Source organism: Arachis ipaensis, chromosome B8 (assembly GCF_059453495.1).
Source record: "Arachis ipaensis isolate K30076 ecotype BB chromosome B8, ASM5945349v1, whole genome shotgun sequence".
Lineage (NCBI taxonomy): Eukaryota > Viridiplantae > Streptophyta > Magnoliopsida > Fabales > Fabaceae > Arachis > Arachis ipaensis.
Genome location: NC_142443.1, coordinates 64,524,877 through 64,542,821, shown reverse-complemented (window position 1 = coordinate 64,542,821; position 17,945 = coordinate 64,524,877). Strand labels below are relative to the sequence as shown.

The 17,945-nt window shown below is 38.8% G+C and overlaps 1 non-coding gene across 1 annotated transcript; it reads left to right on the top strand.

Annotated features, from left to right (window-relative positions):
- Positions 1 to 14,889: 14,889 nt before the first annotated feature.
- Positions 14,890 to 14,997, top strand: LOC148548367 (small nucleolar RNA R71). The gene has a single exon (XR_015897594.1). It is a non-coding gene; the product is annotated as a small nucleolar RNA R71 (small nucleolar RNA).
- The last annotated feature ends 2,948 nt before the right edge of the window (positions 14,998 to 17,945 follow it).

The window sequence follows — 17,945 nt, the reverse complement described above, 5'->3', positions numbered from 1 at the left end:
TTCTAGCAATATATAATAGTCCATACTTTGCTCAATGATAGACAACGTAAACTGGCGTTCAACGCCAGTTCCATGTTGTAGTCTGGTGTCAAACGCCAGAAATAGGTTACAAATGGGAGCTGAACGCCAGAAACAGGTTACAACCTGGCGTTTAACTCTAGAAATAGCCTAAGCACGTGAGAAGCTTAAGTCTCAGCCCTAGCACACACCAAGTGGGCCCCAGAAGTGGATTTCTGCACCATCTATCATAGTTTATTCATTTTCTGTAAACCTAGGTTACTAGTTTAGTATTTAAACAACTTTTAGAGATTTATTTTGTACCTCATGACATTTTAGATCTGAACTTTGTACTCTTTGATGGCATGAGTCTCTGAACTCCATTGTTGGGGATGAGGAGCTCTGCTGTGTTTTGATGAATTAATGCAACTATTTCTGTTTTCTATTCAAACACGCATGTTTTTATCTAAGATGTTTATTCGCACTTCAATATGATGGATGTGATGATCCGTGACACTCATCATTATCCTCAACCTATGAACGCATGCCTGACAACCACCTCCATTCTACCTTCGATTGAATGAATATCTCTTGGATTCCTTAATCAGAATCTTCGTGGTATAAGCTAGAATCCATTGGCAGCATTCTTGAGAATCCAGAAAGTCTAAACCTTGTCTGTGGTATTCCGAGTAGGATTCAGGGATTGAATGACTGTGACAAGCTTCAAACTCACAAGGGCTGGGCGTAGTGACAGACGCAAAAGGATCAATGGATCCTATTCCAGCATGAGTGGGAACCGACAGATGATTAGCCGTGCGGTGACAGCGCACCTGGACCTTTTTCACTGAGAGGACGGATGATAGCCATTGACAACAGCCACTAACACACAGCTTGCCATAGGAGGAACCTTGCGTGCGTGAAGAAGAAGACAGGGAGAAAGCAGAGATTCAGAAGACAAAGCATCTCCAAAACTCCAGCATATTCTCCATTACTGCAGAACAAGTATTTAATCCATGCTCTTTTATTCTTCGTAATTCATACTGATAATTATAATTGATTTTCTGACTAATATTTACAAGATAACCATAGATTGCTTCAAACCAACAATCTCCGTGGGATCGACCCTTACTCACGTAAGGTATTACTTGGACGACCCAGTGCACTTCCTGGTTAGTGGTACGAGTTGTGAAAAGTGTGATTCACAATTTGTGCACCATCGATGTTATCACCACTTTACCTCACCCCTCATCTGTGAGGGAGGTCCGCTCGTTTTTAGGACATGTAGGATTCTACAGGCGTTTTATCAAAGATTTCAGCAAAATTTCTTTGCGATTGTCGCGCCTGCAACAAAAGGATGTGGACTTTGAGTTTGACAGTGCATGTGTGAAAGCGTTTGAAGAGCTAAGGAGAGTTCTTACCAGAGCACCGATTCTGCGAGGCCTGATGAGCGGATAATTTATACGCTTTTTGGCATTGTTTTTACATAGTTTTTAGTATGATTTAGTTAGTTTTTAGTATATTTTTATTAGTTTTTAAATAAAAATCACATTTCTGGACTTTACTATGAATTTGTGTGTTTTTCTGTGATTTCAGGTATTTTTTGGCTGAAATTGAGGGACCTGAGCAAAAATCAGATTCAGAGGTTGAAGAAGGACTGCAGATGCTGTTATATTCTAACCTTCCTGCACTCAAAGTGGATTTGCTAGAGCTACAAAACTCCAAATGGCGCGCTCTTAATCGTGTTGGAAATTAGACATCCAGGGCTTTCCAGAAATATATAATAGTCCATACCTTTTCCAAGGATAGACGACGTAAACTGGCGTTGAACGCCAGTTCCATGCTGCATTCTGGAGTCAAACGCCAGAAACAGGTTGCAAAGTGGAGTTAAACACCAGAAACAGGTTACAAACTGGCGTTCAACTCCAAGAAAGACCTCTACACGTGTAAAGCTCAATGCTCAGCCCAAGCACACACCAAGTGGGCCCCGGAAGTGGATTTCTGCATCATTTACTTATCTCTGTAAACCCTAGTAACTAGTTTAGTATAAATAGGACTTTTTACTATTGTATTTACATCTTTGGATTATCTTTTGATCTATAGATCACGTTTTGGGGGCTGGCCATTCGGCCATGCCTGAACCTTCATCACTTATGTATTTTCAACGGTAGAGTTTCTACACACCATAGATTAAGGTGTGGAGCTCTGCTGTTCCTCAAAGATTAATGCAAAGTACTACTGTTTTTCTATTCAATTCAAGCTTATTCCTATTCTAAGATATCCATTCGCACCCAAGAACATGATGGATGTGATGATTATGTGACGCTCATCATCATTCTCACTTATGAACGCGTGCCTGACAAACACTTCCGTTCTACATGCAAGCAAGCTAGAATGAATATCTCTTAGATATCTAATACAGAGGACCGAGTCCGAGTTATTAGTATCTTCGTGGTATAAGTTAGAACCCATGGATGGCCATTCTTGAGATCCGGAAAGTCTAAACCTTGTCTGTGGTATAAGTTAGAACCCAAAGGACTCTGAGGCTCATCTGGAGACCATAGAGATCCCATTAAACCTCCTGATACCATTTATAAGCTCTGATGAATATTCTTCTTCTGAAGAGAATGAGGATGTTACTAAAGAGCAAGTTGCCAAGTACCTTGGTGCAATCATGAAGCTAAATGCCAAATTATTTGGTAATGAGACTTGGGAAGATGAACCTCCCTTGCTCATCAATAAACAAAGTGATCTGGATCAACTGACATTGCCTCAGAAGAAACAGGATCCTGGAAAGTTCTTAATACCTTGTACCATAGGCACCATGACCTTTGAAAAGGCTCTATGTGACCTTGGGTCAGGGATAAACCTCATGCCACTTTCTGTAATGGAGAAACTGGGAATCTTTGAGGTGCAAGCTGCCAGAATCTCAGTATAGATGGCAGACAACTCAAGAAAACAGGCTTATGGACAAGTAGAGGACGTGTTAGTAAAGGTTGAAGGCCTTTACATCCCTGCTGATTTCATAATCCTAGACACTGGGAAGGATGAGGATGAATCCATCATCATTGGAAGACCCTTCCTAGCCACAGCAAGAGCTGTGATTGATGTGGACAGAGTAGAGTTGGTCCTTCAACTGAATGAGGACTACCTTGTGTTTAAAACTCAAGGATCTCCTTCTGTAACCATGGAGAGGAAGCATGAAAAGCTTCTCTCCGTACAGAGTCAACCAAAGCCCCCACAATCAAACTCTAAGTTTGGTGTTGGGAGGCCTCAGCCAAACTCTAAGTTTGGTGTTGGATCCCCACATCCAAACTCTAAGTTTAGTGTTGGGCGTCTACAAAATTGACCTGATCACCTGTGTGGCTCCGTGAGAGCCCACTGTCAAGCTATTGACATTAAAGAAGCACTTGTTGGGAGGCAACCCAATGTTATTTAAATTATATTTCGTGTTTTATTAGGTTGATGATCATGTGGAGTCACAAAAACTACAAAAAAAATAAAAAACAGAATGAAAAACAGCATTAAAAATAGCACACCCTGGAGGAAGGACTTACTGGCGTTTAAACGCCAGTAAGGAGCATCTGGCTGGCGTTTAACGCCAGAACAGAGCATGAAACTGGCGTTAAACGCCAGAAACAAGCAGCAGTCTGGCGTTTAAACGCCAGGATTGCATATATAGGGCGTTTTACACGCCTAAAAGGTGAAGGGATGAGAAATCCTCAAACACCTCAGGATCTAATAGACCCCACAGGATTCCCTCAGGATCTGTGGACCCTATGTAACAATCCTGATTTTCGAGTACATGAGATCTTTTATGAAAGTACAGATTTCTCCGGAAGATCAGTAAAGGGAACACCTCTGTTATATCATCAAGCATCTCAATCCTCATTATCATTATGTCATCCTTAATTTAGAACCTCCTCTGAGGTAAGCTCGATAATACAATTACGAAGAACCTTGTTTTTGAACCGTATCGGTTGGCAGTTTTGATTCTGATTTTCGTAAATAGTCTCTGTTTGACGAACCGGACTCGATTCATGAGAGGAGAGAGATAATAGTATAATATTATCATTATATTAGTATTATAAAATGCTTGAATGACATTATAAGGTTACCTAGTCTGTTTTTGTTGAAAACAAAAAATCAGTTTAACCGGGTTTACGGTTTACTGGTGCAGCTTAGCACCAGCACTCTCTGATGAATTTAGCAATGCTAAGGCCTCATTATACATGTTCTATTCTCATAATAAATATGTTACTAGTGTCATTTATGCTAGTAGCTCAGAAAATAATTTTTAGAGATGTTTTTACGAGTGTTCCGATACACCTAGTTTTAGTAGTTGTACACTAGAGATATTTTAATATTATTTTAATCCACCTCCAAGCCAACCAATCACAACTCACCTTACACCCCCAAGAACTCCAAGGCTGTCTCATTTCATCATTTTGGCCGAAAATAACGAGAGAAAAGAGAGAAACTTTCATGAACACTTTATCTTCAAAGCTTGATTTCTTCTGAACTAAAACTCAAATCAAAACTCCAATTTCACCAAAATGATCCTCTCTTCTTCCTCTACATAACCATGTAACTTATCAAGGATGGAAATAAGGTGAGATGACTGTCTCCCTCCTATTTCAATTCGGTTTTCAAGGAAAACCATGCAAAACATGTGTTTTTTTTATGTTCTTCCTTAGGAATCATGCTTAACTTGACTTGAGGGCCAAGAAACGTGAATTTTCAGCAAGTCTAAGGTGAGATATCTCTTCCTAACATACTGAGTGAGATTTGGTCATTTGAGAGTTTTTGGATTTAAAGTTGTTCTTGATGTGATTTAGGAGGAAAAAGTGCTTAAGGACCACCTGAAAGTTTAACCGAATTAGGAGCAGCAAAACCAGGTAGGGATTGACGAATTTAATCTTGATTGATTGTGTTTGAGTTGTGTGACTATGATATGGTTTGGCTGTGCTTGAAATCGATTGTTTGTATGAGTAATTCTTGTTGAAAATTTGGTAAAAATTTGATGAAATTTGATGAAATTCAAGCTATGAATGTGTGTTCTTTTGGCTGCTGGAAAACAAAACCCTAGAGCTTAAATTGAGGTTCAATTTGTTTTCAAATCATGTAGAAAAGATGGGGTTTTAGTGGCTGGAAATTTATTTTGAATTTTGGTAAAAATCGGTTGTTGAAAAGACTGAAAAACGGGTAAAAACAGAGAAAGAATTTGAAGAATATACGAAGAACATGAAGAACACTTTAAGTGTGGTGACAAACATTGAAGAACACCTTTTAGATCTTAGAAAGGGCAATGAAGTAAAATTTTTGGTGTTTAAGGGGTTATATGGTAATTTCTGGAAGTTAGGGTGGTAAAAGTAGAAATATTAAAAGTTACGGGTGGTAAAAAGTGAATTTTAAAGGTTAAAAGTAAAAGGTAAGTTAATTTTCAAAAATTTAGTATTAAAATAATAAATAATAATAAAATATTAAATAATAATATTTAATTAAAAATAATATTTTAATAAAAATAATAAAATAATGCGGAAAAGGTAGTTTTCTGTAAAAGCTTTAGAAAGACAACTTTAAGTGCAGAATCTCATAATTACCTTCATAAAACACTTAGGGAGTGGTAATAACATGATAGTGAGGCAAAGATAAAGAAAAGATAAAAAGTTAAAGAAAAGATAAAAACCAAAGAAAAAGTCTATAAAATTTTAATGACAGAAAAACAGACAGAGACTAGTGAACGAACTAGGGCAACTTAGTTAGTACTTGAGTTGCGACTAGGGTTAGGTATTATATGAAAAGTTAAACTGTTTCAGTATAGACTTAATGAACCTATACCTGGGACAGGTTAACTATTCATACCGAAATTTACATAAGCTTTAAATACACATGTTAAACAGAGAAATCAGAGCAGAATAAAGTAACACAGAGCACAGAGTAACCAGAGTAAAGTAAAGAGATACAAAGAGAAAAGAATAATATGATAAAGAGAAATGGTTTGAGCCAGGATATTATAAAAGTGAAAGATGTAAAGTTTGTACAGTATGATTGAACAGAGAAAGAAAGAGGTACTGCATAAGAATGTGAAAATGATGATGAATAATGAGAATGATGATGAATGATGATAATGAGAATGATTATGTAATGATCTGCTGCATGAAGGTAGTCAGATAGATAGTGGTACGACCACAGAACGTTTTCCAGTGTTACACAGCTATTGAGAGCTGTACCTGCAACTGATAACCTGGGATCACTTGCAGAGGATATTAATTCATACACGGCTAGAACGCCACACCTGTAAGGCAAGGATTGCTTACAGAGAATATGATTTCATACATGGCTGGAATGCCACCACCTATAAAGCAGAGTTTGCTTATAGAGGATATGACGCATACGTCGGTTAGTGAGAACTGTACCTATGCTGACTGGAAAACCATACCCGTTTCAGCTGCTTCGGGTTATGTCGGGAGCGGGTAGAAACCGACAGATGAGCTCATTACCTGCGCTAGGGCTAGACATGAATCATACTTGGTTGCGCATTTCCTTTGTTATGATTGTGGTATGAATGTATGCTTTCCTTGTTTGTATTCCATTCTCTGTGCTTGTGTTATTTTCTTGTATTCTTCTGTTTGTGTTCTGCTATCTATTTTCTCTATCTTCTCTACTTATCTGTGTTTTCTAATTACTGCTTCTTTGTATTCTGCTAATAGTCTGGTAAACAACATATAATTAATGAACATAACTAATAACCCCGACCCTACTAAGAACTCCCCAGTTCTTACCCCTTCTCTCCCTTCCCCCTTCAGATGGAAGTAAGAGTACCTTACCATAGTTCGCTGATGACCGTTCGTAAGAAGAGAATTCTGCTCTAGATAGTCTTCTGAAATTAGGGTGAATATCGTTCTCTGACTATATGTATATACTGTGAGACCAGCCAACATCTACACCCCGTTCGTATGCACACTTTAACCTAAATCCTGTGTACGAGATTCCTATTTTGTGTAGCTACTTCATGAGGTACCAGAGAGACGTCCTATGGAAAAGTCTGATCGTGCAGAAGAGTAGCAGAAGATGTTCTATCTTTTGATGACATTCCACCTGACTTGAGTTTTGAAGACCTAGAACGTACTTTCCCTCGCTTTAGTAGTTTAGAGGGACTAGGTGAGTATAGAGTCTAGGCTAGCCTAGGTGCCAGCTTAGGGACCTCTTGAATAGGTCAGGACCTGGGATGTTGTATGTATGTATATGTATAAAGTTATTATCTAGCTATATCTAGGGGTGTTCTAACTAAAGGTCTATACTCTAATAAAGGTTGGATCACTGAATGTTGCTAGATACTTGTGATGTATTTATGTGTGGTTGCTTATAATTGTTTTATCTGTTATTATTTGTGAATTGATTATAAATGAGTCTGTCTATTAATCCAAACATTTTCAAAAAAAAAATACACCTCGCAAATTAACTACGCTTTTAACAACGAATCAGGCTCATATGATAAATAATAGATAATAATTAGGAAGACAAATTGGTAGCGCTCAGTTTCCGGTATGATCTAGACATATTGAAAATTGAGTCGTTACAATTTGGTATCAGAGCAGTTCGTTCCCAGTAGAGCTTGGGGAGTGCAGTGACTATGCTTCATTGCATACTCTGTTGTGTGTCTCATGCGTATAGGATATCCCAGTGATATATGTTGCATGATTGTTTCTGTATTTTCATTTTGGGAATATTCATACTTGACTTGAAGTGTTAAGACTGATCACCTTAACAATGATTGTTTGGTGTGAACAGGACTATAATGGGTTCACGGAGACGAGGCATACGGGAAGGAATTCCTAATGTTAACTACGAGAGGGAACATGAAACGTTTATGGCTACCATGAACAATGCGTGAAGCTGCGGTAACAGCGGCTAGGGCTGTTGAACGTCTTGGAGTGAGAAATGGGAATGATGAGAATAACTTAGGGCATCCTGAAAGACCTATGACCCTTGCAACCTTTCTGAAGGTTAATTTGCCTAAGTTCAAGGGTACACTCATTGCGACTGACGCTGATAACTGGTTTCGAGGTATTGAACGATCACTGAGAGTGCAACATGTTCTGGAAGGACAACACGTGGAGTTTGCTACTTATATGCTTGAGGGAGAAGCTGAGTACTGGTGGCAGGGGATACAGCGACTGCTACAACGTAATGAAGGTGACATTCCTTGGGATATTTTTAAAGATGAATTCTACAAGAAATATTTCCCAAGAGCAGTGCGTGATGCTAAAGAGATAGAGCTTATTGGTGCACGAAATTGTGATGTCCAGGCTCGAACAATCCCTGGCAACGTGAGCAACTTGGTACGCGTAATCGTGATTACACTTTAATTATGTAAAATTCATGGCTCTTTCTTTCCCTGGCAATGGCGCCAAGAACATGGTGCCAATACCATGGTTCACAACTTCGATACAACTAACCAGCAAGTGCACTGGGTCGTCCGAGTAATACCTTACGTGAGTAAGGGTCGAATCCCACGGAGATTGTTGGTATGAAGCAAGCTATGGTCACCTTGCAAATCTCAGTTAGGCAGATATAAATTGATAATGATGTTTTCGAATAATAAATAATAAAATAGGGATAGAAATACTTATGTAAATCATTGATAGGAATTTCAGATAAGCGAATGGAGATGCTTTTCGTTTCTCTGAACCTCTGCTTTCCTGCTATCTTCATCAAATCAGTCTTACTCCTTTCCATGGCTGGCTTTATGCAAGGGCATCACCGTTGTCAGTGGCTACATCCCCTCCTCTTAGTGAAAAATATGCTCACATGCTCTGTCACAGCACGGCTAATCATCTGTCGGTTCTCGATCATGCTGGAATAGGATTCACCCTCCTTTTGCGTCTGTCACTAACGCCCAACAATCGCGAGTTTGAAGCTCGTCACAGTCATTCAATCATTGAATCCTACTCGGAATACCACAGACAAGGTTTAGACTTTCCGGATTCTCTTGAATGCCGCCATCATTCTAGCTTACGCCACGAAGATTCCGGTTAAGAGATCTAAGAGATATTCATTCTAGCTTATTTCATGTAGAACGGAAGTGTTTGTCAGGCACGTGTTCATAGGGGAGAATGGTGATGAGCGTCACACATAATCATCACCTTCATCACGTTCTTGGGTGCGAATAGATATCTTAGAAGCGAAATAAGATGAATTGAATAGAAAACAGTAGTACTTTGCATTAATCTTTGAGGAACAGCAGAGCTCCACACCTTAATCTATGGAGTGTAGAAACTCTACCGTATGAAAATACATAAGTGAAAGGTCCAGGCATGGCCGAGATAGCCAGCCCCCAAAATGTGATCACAGGATCAAAATACAATCCAGGATCCAATATGGTTAAAAGGACCAGTAAAAGGTCCTATTTATAATAGACTAGCTACTAGGGTTTACATGAGTAAGTAATTGATGCATAAATCCACTTCTGGGGCCCACTTGATGTGTGCTTGGGCTGAGCTTGAGTGTTGCACGTGTAGAGGTCCTTCTTGGAGTTGAACGCCAGCTTTTGTGCCAGTTTGGGGGTTCAACTCTAGTTTTGGCTCCTTTTCTGGCGCTGGACGCCAGATTTAGGCAGAGAGCCGGCGTTGAACGCCAGTTTGCGTCATCTATTCTTGACCAAAGTATGGACTATTATATGTTGCTAGAAAGCCCTGGATGTCTAATTTCCAACGCAATTGGAAGCGCGCCATTTCGAGTTCTGTAGCTCCAGAAAATCCACTTTGAGTGCAGGAAGGTCAGAATCCAACAGCATCAGCAGTCCTTCTTCAACCTCTGAATCTGATTTTTGCTCAAGTCCCTCAATTTCAGCCAGAAAATACCTGAAATCACAGAAAAACACACAAACTCATAGTAAAGTCCAGAAATGTGAATTTAACATAAAAATTAATGAAAACATCCCTAAAAGTAACTAGATTCTACTAAAAATATACTAAAAACAATGTCAAAAAGCATATAAATTATCCGCTCATCACAACACCAAACTTAAATTGTTGCTTGTCCCCAAGCAACTGAAAATCAAATAGGATAAAAAGAAGAGAATATACTATAAATTCTAAACTATCAATGAAACATAGCTTCAATCAGATGAGTGGGACTTGTAGCTTTTTGCCTCTTGAATAGTTTTGGCATCTCACTCTATCCATTGAGGTTCAGAATGATTGGCATCTATAGAAAGTCAGAGTTCAGATAGTGTTATTGATTCTCCTAGTTCAGTATGATGATTCTTGAACACAGCTTCTTTATGAGTCTTGGCCGTGGCCCTAAGAACTTTGTTTTCCAGTATTACCACCGGATACATAAATGCCACAGACACATAATTGGGTGAACCTTTTCAGATTGTGACTCAGCTTTGCTAAAGTCCCCAATTAGAGGTGTCCAGGGTTCTTAAGCACACTCTTCTTTTGCTTTGGACCTTGACTTTAACCGCTCAGTCTCAAGTTTTCACTTGACACCTACACGCCACAAGCACATGGTTAGGGACAGCTTGGTTTAGTCGCTTAGGCCAGGATTTTATTCCTTTAGGCCCTCCTATCCACTGATGCTCAAAGCCTTGGGATCCTTTTTATTTGCCCTTGCCTTTTGGTTTTAAGGGTTATTGGCTTTTTGCTCTTGCCTCTTGATTTTAAGAGCTTTTGGCTTTTTCTGCTTGCTTTTTTCTTTTTCTTCTAATTTTTTTTTTCGCCTATTTTTTTTTTCTGCAAGCTTTGTTCTTTGCTGCTTTTTCTTGCTTCAAGAATCATTTTTATGATTTTTCAGATTATCAAATAACATGTCTCCTAGTCATCATTCTTTCAAGAGCCAACATATTTAACATTCTTAAACAACAACTTCAAAAGACATATGCACTGTTCAAGCATACATTCAGAAAACAAGAAGCATTGTCACCACATCAATATAATTGAACTAAGTTCAAGGATAAATTCGAAACTCATGTACTTCTTGTTCTTTTGAATAAAAATATTTTTCAAAGAGAGGTGATGGATTCATAGGACATTTATAACTTTAAGACAAAGTTACTAACTACTAATGATCATGTAATGAAGACACAAACATGGATAAGCACATAACATAGAAAATGAAAAACAGAAGAAATAAGAACAAGGAATAAATCCACCTTAGTGATGGTGGCGTTTCCTTCTTGAGGAACCAATGATGTCCTTAAGCTCTTCTATGTCTCTTCCTTGTCTTTGTTGCTCCTCCCTCATTGCTTTTTGATCTTCTCTTATTTCATGAAGCATGATGGAGTGCTCTTGATGTTCCACCCTTAGTTGTCCCATATTGGAACTCAATTCTCCTAGGGAGGTGTTGATTTGCTCCCAATAGTTTTTTGGAGGAAAGTGCATTTGAGGCATCTCCGGGATCTCATAGTGATGAGCTTCATATGCCTCTTGAGCTCCATGAATGGGCTCTCTTGCTTACTCCATCTTCTTCTTAGTGATGGGCTTGTCCTCTTTGATGAGGATGTCTCCCTCTATGTCAATCCCAGCCGAATTGCATAGGTGGCAAATGAGGTGAGGAAAGGCTAACCTTGCCATGGTGGAGGACTTGTCAGCCACCTTGTAGAGTTCTTGCGGTATAATCTCATGAACTTCCACCTCTTCTCCAATCATGATGCTATGGATCATGATGGCCCGGTCTATAGTAACTTCAGACCGGTTGCTAGTGGGAATGATTGAGCATTGAATGAACTCCAACCATCCTCTAGCTACAGGCGTGAGGTCCAATCTTCTTAGTTGAACCGGCTTGCCTTTGGAGTCAATCTTCCATTGAGCTCCTTCTACACATATGTCCATAAGGACTTGGTCCAACCTTTGATCAAAGTTGACTCTCCTTGTGTAGGGGCGTGCGTTCTCTTCCATGTTTGGCAAGTTGAACGCCAACCTCACATTTTTCGGACTAAAATCCAAGTATTTCCCCCGAACCATTGTAACATAGTTCTTTGGATCCGGGTTCTTACTTTGATCATGGTTCTTGGTGATCCATGCATTAGCATAGAACTCTTGAACCATTAGGATGCCGACTTGTTGGATGGGATTTGTTAGAACTTCCCAACCTCTTCTTTGAACTTCATGTCGGATCTCCGGATACTCATTTCTTTTGAGTTTGAAAGGGACCTCGGGGATCACCTTCTTCTTGGCCACAACATCATAGAAGTGGTCTTGATGGCCTTTGGAGATGAACCTTTCCATCTCCCATGACTCGGAGGTGGAAGCTTTTGTCTTCCCTTTCCCCTTTCTAGAGGATTCTCCGGTCTTAGGTGCCATCAATGGTAATGGAAAAACAAAAAGCTTATGCTTTTACCACACCAAACTTAGAATCTTGCTCGCCCTCGAGCAATAAAAGAAAGAATAGATGAAGAAGAAGAAGAAATATGGAGAGGGAGAGGGAGATGTGGTTTCGGCCAAGAGGGGTGTAGAGGGGTGTGTTATGTGAATTTGATGAAGAATGGAGGGCTTTATATAGGGAAGGGAGGGGGGTTAAGGTTCGGCCATATGGGTGGGTTTGGGTGGGAAATTGGTTTTGAATTTTGAAGGTAGGTGGAGTTTATGAGGTAGGTTTATAGGGAAGAGTGGATGGATGTTTGTGGTGAAGAGGTGATGGGGAAGAGAGTTTGAGGTGATTGGTGAAGGGTTTTTGGGGGAGAGTGTTTATGGGGTTGTGTGAAAGAGAGTGGTGAGAAGAAGTAAGTGGAGGTAGGTGGGGATCCTGTGGGGTCCACAGATCCTGAGGTGTTCAAGGATTTACATCCCTGCACCCATTAGGCATGTAAAAATGCCTTTGCACCCAACTCTGGGCGTTCAGCGCCAGGTTGTTGGCCATTTTGGGCGTTCAATGCCCATTTGTGTGCCATTTCTGACGTTGAATGCCAGAACCATGCCTGTTCTGGCGTTCAGCGCCCAGAACCTGCCCATTTTGGGCGTTCAGCGCCAGAACCATGCTCTGTTCTGGCGCTGAACGCCAGACAGATGCTCCTCCAGGGTGTGATTTTTCTTCTGCTGTTTTTGATTCCGTTTTCAATTTTTATATTCATTTTGTGACTCCACATGATCATGAACCTACAAAGACATATAAATAAGAAAAATATAGTTAGATAAAAATTGGGTTGCCTCCCAACAAGCGCTTCTTTAATGTCAATAGCTTGACAGTGGGCTCTCATGGAGCCTCACAGATGTTCAGAGCATTGTTGAAACTCTCCAACCCAAACTTAGAGTTTGGATATGGGAGTTTAACACCAAACTTAGAGTTTGGTTGTGGCCTCCCAACACCAAACTTAGAGTTTGACTGTGGGGGCTCTGGTTGACTCTGCTTTGAGAGAAGCTTTTTCTGCTTCCTCTCCATGGTTACAGAGGGAGATCCTTGAGTTTTAAACACAAGGGAGTCCTCATTCCATTGAAGGACTATTTCACCTCTGTCAACATCAATCACAGCTCTTGCTGTAGCCAGGAAAGGTCTTCCTAGGATGATAAATTCATCCTCTTCCTTTCCAGTACCCAGGACTATGAAATCAGCAGGGATGTAAAGGCCCTCAACCTTTACTAACACGTCCTCTACTTGTCCATAAGCCTATTTTCTGGAATTATTTGCCATCTCTAATGAGATTTTAGCAGTTTGCACCCCATAGATTCCCAGTTTCTCTATTACAGAGAGGGGCATGAGGTTTATTCCTGAACCAAGGTCACATAGAGCCTTAAAGATCATGGTGCCTATGGTACAGGGTATTATGAACTTTCCAGGATCCTGTCTCTTCTGAGGCAATGTCAGTTGATCCAGATCACTTAGTTCATTGATGAACAAGGGAGGTTCAACTTCCCAAGTATCAATGCCAAATAATTTGGCATTCAGCTTCATGATTGCACCAAGAAACTTGGCAGTTTGCTCTTCAGTAACATCCTCATTCTCTTCTGAAGAGGAATACTCATCAGAGCTCATGAAGGGCATAAGGAGGTTCAATAGAATCTCTATGGTCTCTAGATGAGCCTCAGAGTCCTTTGGTTCCTCAGAGGGAAGCTCCTTATTGACCACTGGACGTCCCAGGAGGTCTTCCTCCTTGGGATTTGCGTTCTCCAGTCCCCTTGTAGGTTCGGCCATGGTGCTTATGTCAATGGCCTTGCACTCTCCTTTTGGGTTCTCTTCTGTATTGCTTGGGAGAGTACTGGGAGGGATTTTAGTGATCCGTTTACTCAGCTGGCCCACTTGTGCTTCCAAATTTCTAATGGAAGACCTTGTTTCATTCATGAAGCTCACAGTGGCCTTGGATAGATCAGAGACTAGATTTGCTAAATTAGAAGCATTTTGTTCAGAGTTCTCTGTCTGTTACTGAGTGGATGATGGAAAAGGTTTATTATTGTTAAACCTGTTTCTTCCACCATTATTAAAGCCTTGTTGAGGCTTTTGATCCTTCCATGAGAAATTTGGATGATTTCTCCATGATGAGTTATAGGTGTTTCCATAAGGTTCACGTAAGTAATTCACCTCTGCTATTGCAGGGTTCTCAGGATCATAAGCTTCTTCTTCAAAAGATGCCTCTTGAGTACTGTTAGATGCAGCTTGCATTCCATGCAGACTCTGAGAGATCATATTGACTTGCTGAGTTAATATTTTATTCTGAGCCAATATGGCATTCAGAGTATCAACTTCAAGAACTCCCTTCTTCATAGGCGTCCCATTGCTCACAGGACTCCTTTCAGAAGTGTACATGAACTGGTTATTAGCAACCATGTCAATGAGTTCTTGAGCTTCTTCAGGCGTTTTCTTTAGGTGAATGGATCCACCTGCAGAAGTGTCCAGTGACATTTTTGATAGCTCAGATAAACCATCATAGAATATATCCAGGATGGTCCATTCTGAAAGCATGTCAGAAGGACACTTTTTGGTCAACTGTTTGTATCTTTCCCAAGCTTCATAAAGGGATTCACCTTCTTTCTGTCTGAAGGTTTGAACATCAGCTCTAAGCTTGCTCAGCTTTTGAGGAGGAAAGTACTTGGCTAAAAAAGCCATGACCAGCTTATCCCAAGAGTTCAGGCTGTCTTTGGGTTGAGAATCCATCCATAATCTGGCTCTGTCTCTTACAGCAAAAGGGAAAAGCATGAGCCTGTAGACTTCAGGATCTACTCCATTAGTCTTAACAGTATCACATATCTGCAAGAATTCAGTTAAGAACTGAAAAGGATCTTCAGTTGGAAGTCCATGAAACTTGCAGTTTTGCTGCATCAGAGAAACTAATTGAGGTTTCAGCTCAAAGTTGTTTGCTCCAATGGCAGGAATGGAGATGCTTCTTCCATGTAAATTGGAATTAGGTGCAGTAAAGTCACCAGGCATCTTCCTTACATTATTATTATTTTTGGCTGTCATCTCCTCTTCCTGTTCGAAAATTTCTGAAAGGTTATTTCTGGATTGTTGCAATTTAGCTTCTCTTAATTTTCTCTTTAGAGTCCTTTCAGGTTCCGGATCTGCTTCAACAAGAATATTCTTGTCCTTGCTCCTGCTCATATGACAAAGAAGAGGGCACATAAAAATAATAATAATAATTATAGAGATCCTTTATACCACAGTATAGGGATCTCTGTGTGAGTAGAAGAAGAGGGGGAGACAAAGAATGTAATATAATGGAAGAAACACAACTGTGAGGAGGGTTGAGATGTGAGATGAGATGTTAGTAGATGAATAAATAAATAGAATAAGATGGGAGAGGAGGAATTTTCGAAAATAATTTTTGAAAAAGAGTTAGTGATTTTTGAAAATAGTTTTTGAAAAATGTTAGTAATTTTCGAAAATTAAGATTTAAAAATTAAAAATTAAAATAATTAATAAATTAAAAAGAAATTTTGAAAAAGGGGGAAGATATTTTCGAAAATGAGAGAGAGAGAGTTAGTTAGATAGTTTTGAAAAAGTTAAGAAACAAACAAAAAGTTAGTTAGTTAGTTGAAACAAATTTGAAAATCAATTTTGAAAAGATAAGAAGTTAGGAAGTTAGAGAGGATATTTTTAAATCAAATTTTTGAAAGAGATAAGAAGATATTTTTGAAAAGATATGATTGAAATTAGTTTTGAAAAAGATTTGATTTTTAAAATCACAATTAATGACTTGATTCATAAGAAATCACAAGATATGATTCTAGAATTCAAAGTTTGAATCTTTCTTAACAAGCAAGTAACAAACTTCAAATTTTTGAATCAAAACATTAATTGATTATGTTATTTTCGAAAATTTGATATAAAAATAAGAAAAAGATTTTTGAAAAATATTTTTGGAATTTTCGAAAATAACTAAGAATTTTGAAAAAGATTTGATTTTTGAAAAAGATTTTGAAAAAGATAAGATTTTCAAACTGAAAATGATTTGACTCATGAGAAACAATTTGATTTTAAAAATTTTTGAAAAAGTCAATCCAAATTTTCGAATTTGATGAGAGAAAATGGGAAAGATATATTTTTTTTTTATTTTTGAAATTTTTATGATGAGAGAGAAAAACACTAAAAAGATGCAATGCATGAAATTTTTAGATCAAAACATGTGATGCATGCAAGAATGCTATGAATGTCAAGATGAACACCAAGAACACTATGAATGTCAAGATGAACATCATAGACACAATTTTGAAAAACTTTTAATGCAAAGAAAACATGCAAGACACCAAACTTAGAATTCTTTAATGCTTAGACACTAAGAATTCAAGAATGCATATGAAAAACAATAATAGACACAAAACAAAAAATCATCAAGATCAAACAAGAAGACTTACCAAGAACAACTTGAAGATCATGAAGAACACTATGAATGCATGAGAATTTTCGAAAAATGCAATATGCACATGCAATTGACACCAAACTTATAACATGACTCAAGACTCAAACAAAAAACATGAAAAATATTTTTTTTGATTTTTATGATTTTCTAATTTTTTTTTATTTTTTTTTCAAAAATTAATTGAAAAAGGAAAATAAGGATTCCAAAATTTTTAATATGAATTCCAGGAATCTTGCATTCTTAGTCTAAAGCTTCAGTCCAAGAATTAGACATGGCTCACTAGCCAGCCAAACTTTCAATGAAAGCTCTGGTCCAAAACACTAGACATGGCCAATGGCCAGCCAAGCTTCAGCATGTAATTCAGACATGACACGCCTGACATACTCATTCCCAAAGGAATTAGACATGGCTTTACAGCCAGCCAGGCTTCAACATGCTTCACAAAACACTAGAATTCATTCTTAAAAATTTTGAATAAAATTTTTGAAAACATTTTTATATTATTTTCGAAATCAGATGAGAAAATTTTAGAAATATTTTTGAAAAATTTTTGAAAATAAAATAAAAAAAAAATTACCTAATCTGAGCAACAAGATGAACCGTCAGTTGTCCAAACTCAAACAATCCCCGGCAACGGCGCCAAAAACTTGGTACCAATACCATGGTTCACAACTTCGATACAACTAACCAGCAAGTGCACTGGGTCGTCCAAGTAATACCTTACGTGAGTAAGGGTCGAATCCCACGGAGATTGTTGGTATGAAGCAAGCTATGGTCACCTTGCAAATCTCAGTTAGGCAGATATAAATTGATAATGATGTTTTCGAATAATAAATAATAAAATAGGGATAGAAATACTTATGTAAATCATTGATAGGAATTTCAGATAAGCGAATGGAGATGCTTTTCGTTCCTCTGAACCTCTGCTTTCCTGCTATCTTCATCCAATCAGTCTTACTCCTTTCCATGGCTGGCTTTATGCAAGGGCATCACCGTTGTCAGTGGCTACATCCTCTCCTCTCAGTGAAAAATATGCTCACATGCTCTGTCACAGCACGGCTAATCATCTGTCGGTTCTCGATCATGCTGGAATAGGATTCACCCTCCTTTTGCGTCTGTCACTAACGCCCAACAATCGCGAGTTTGAAGCTCGTCA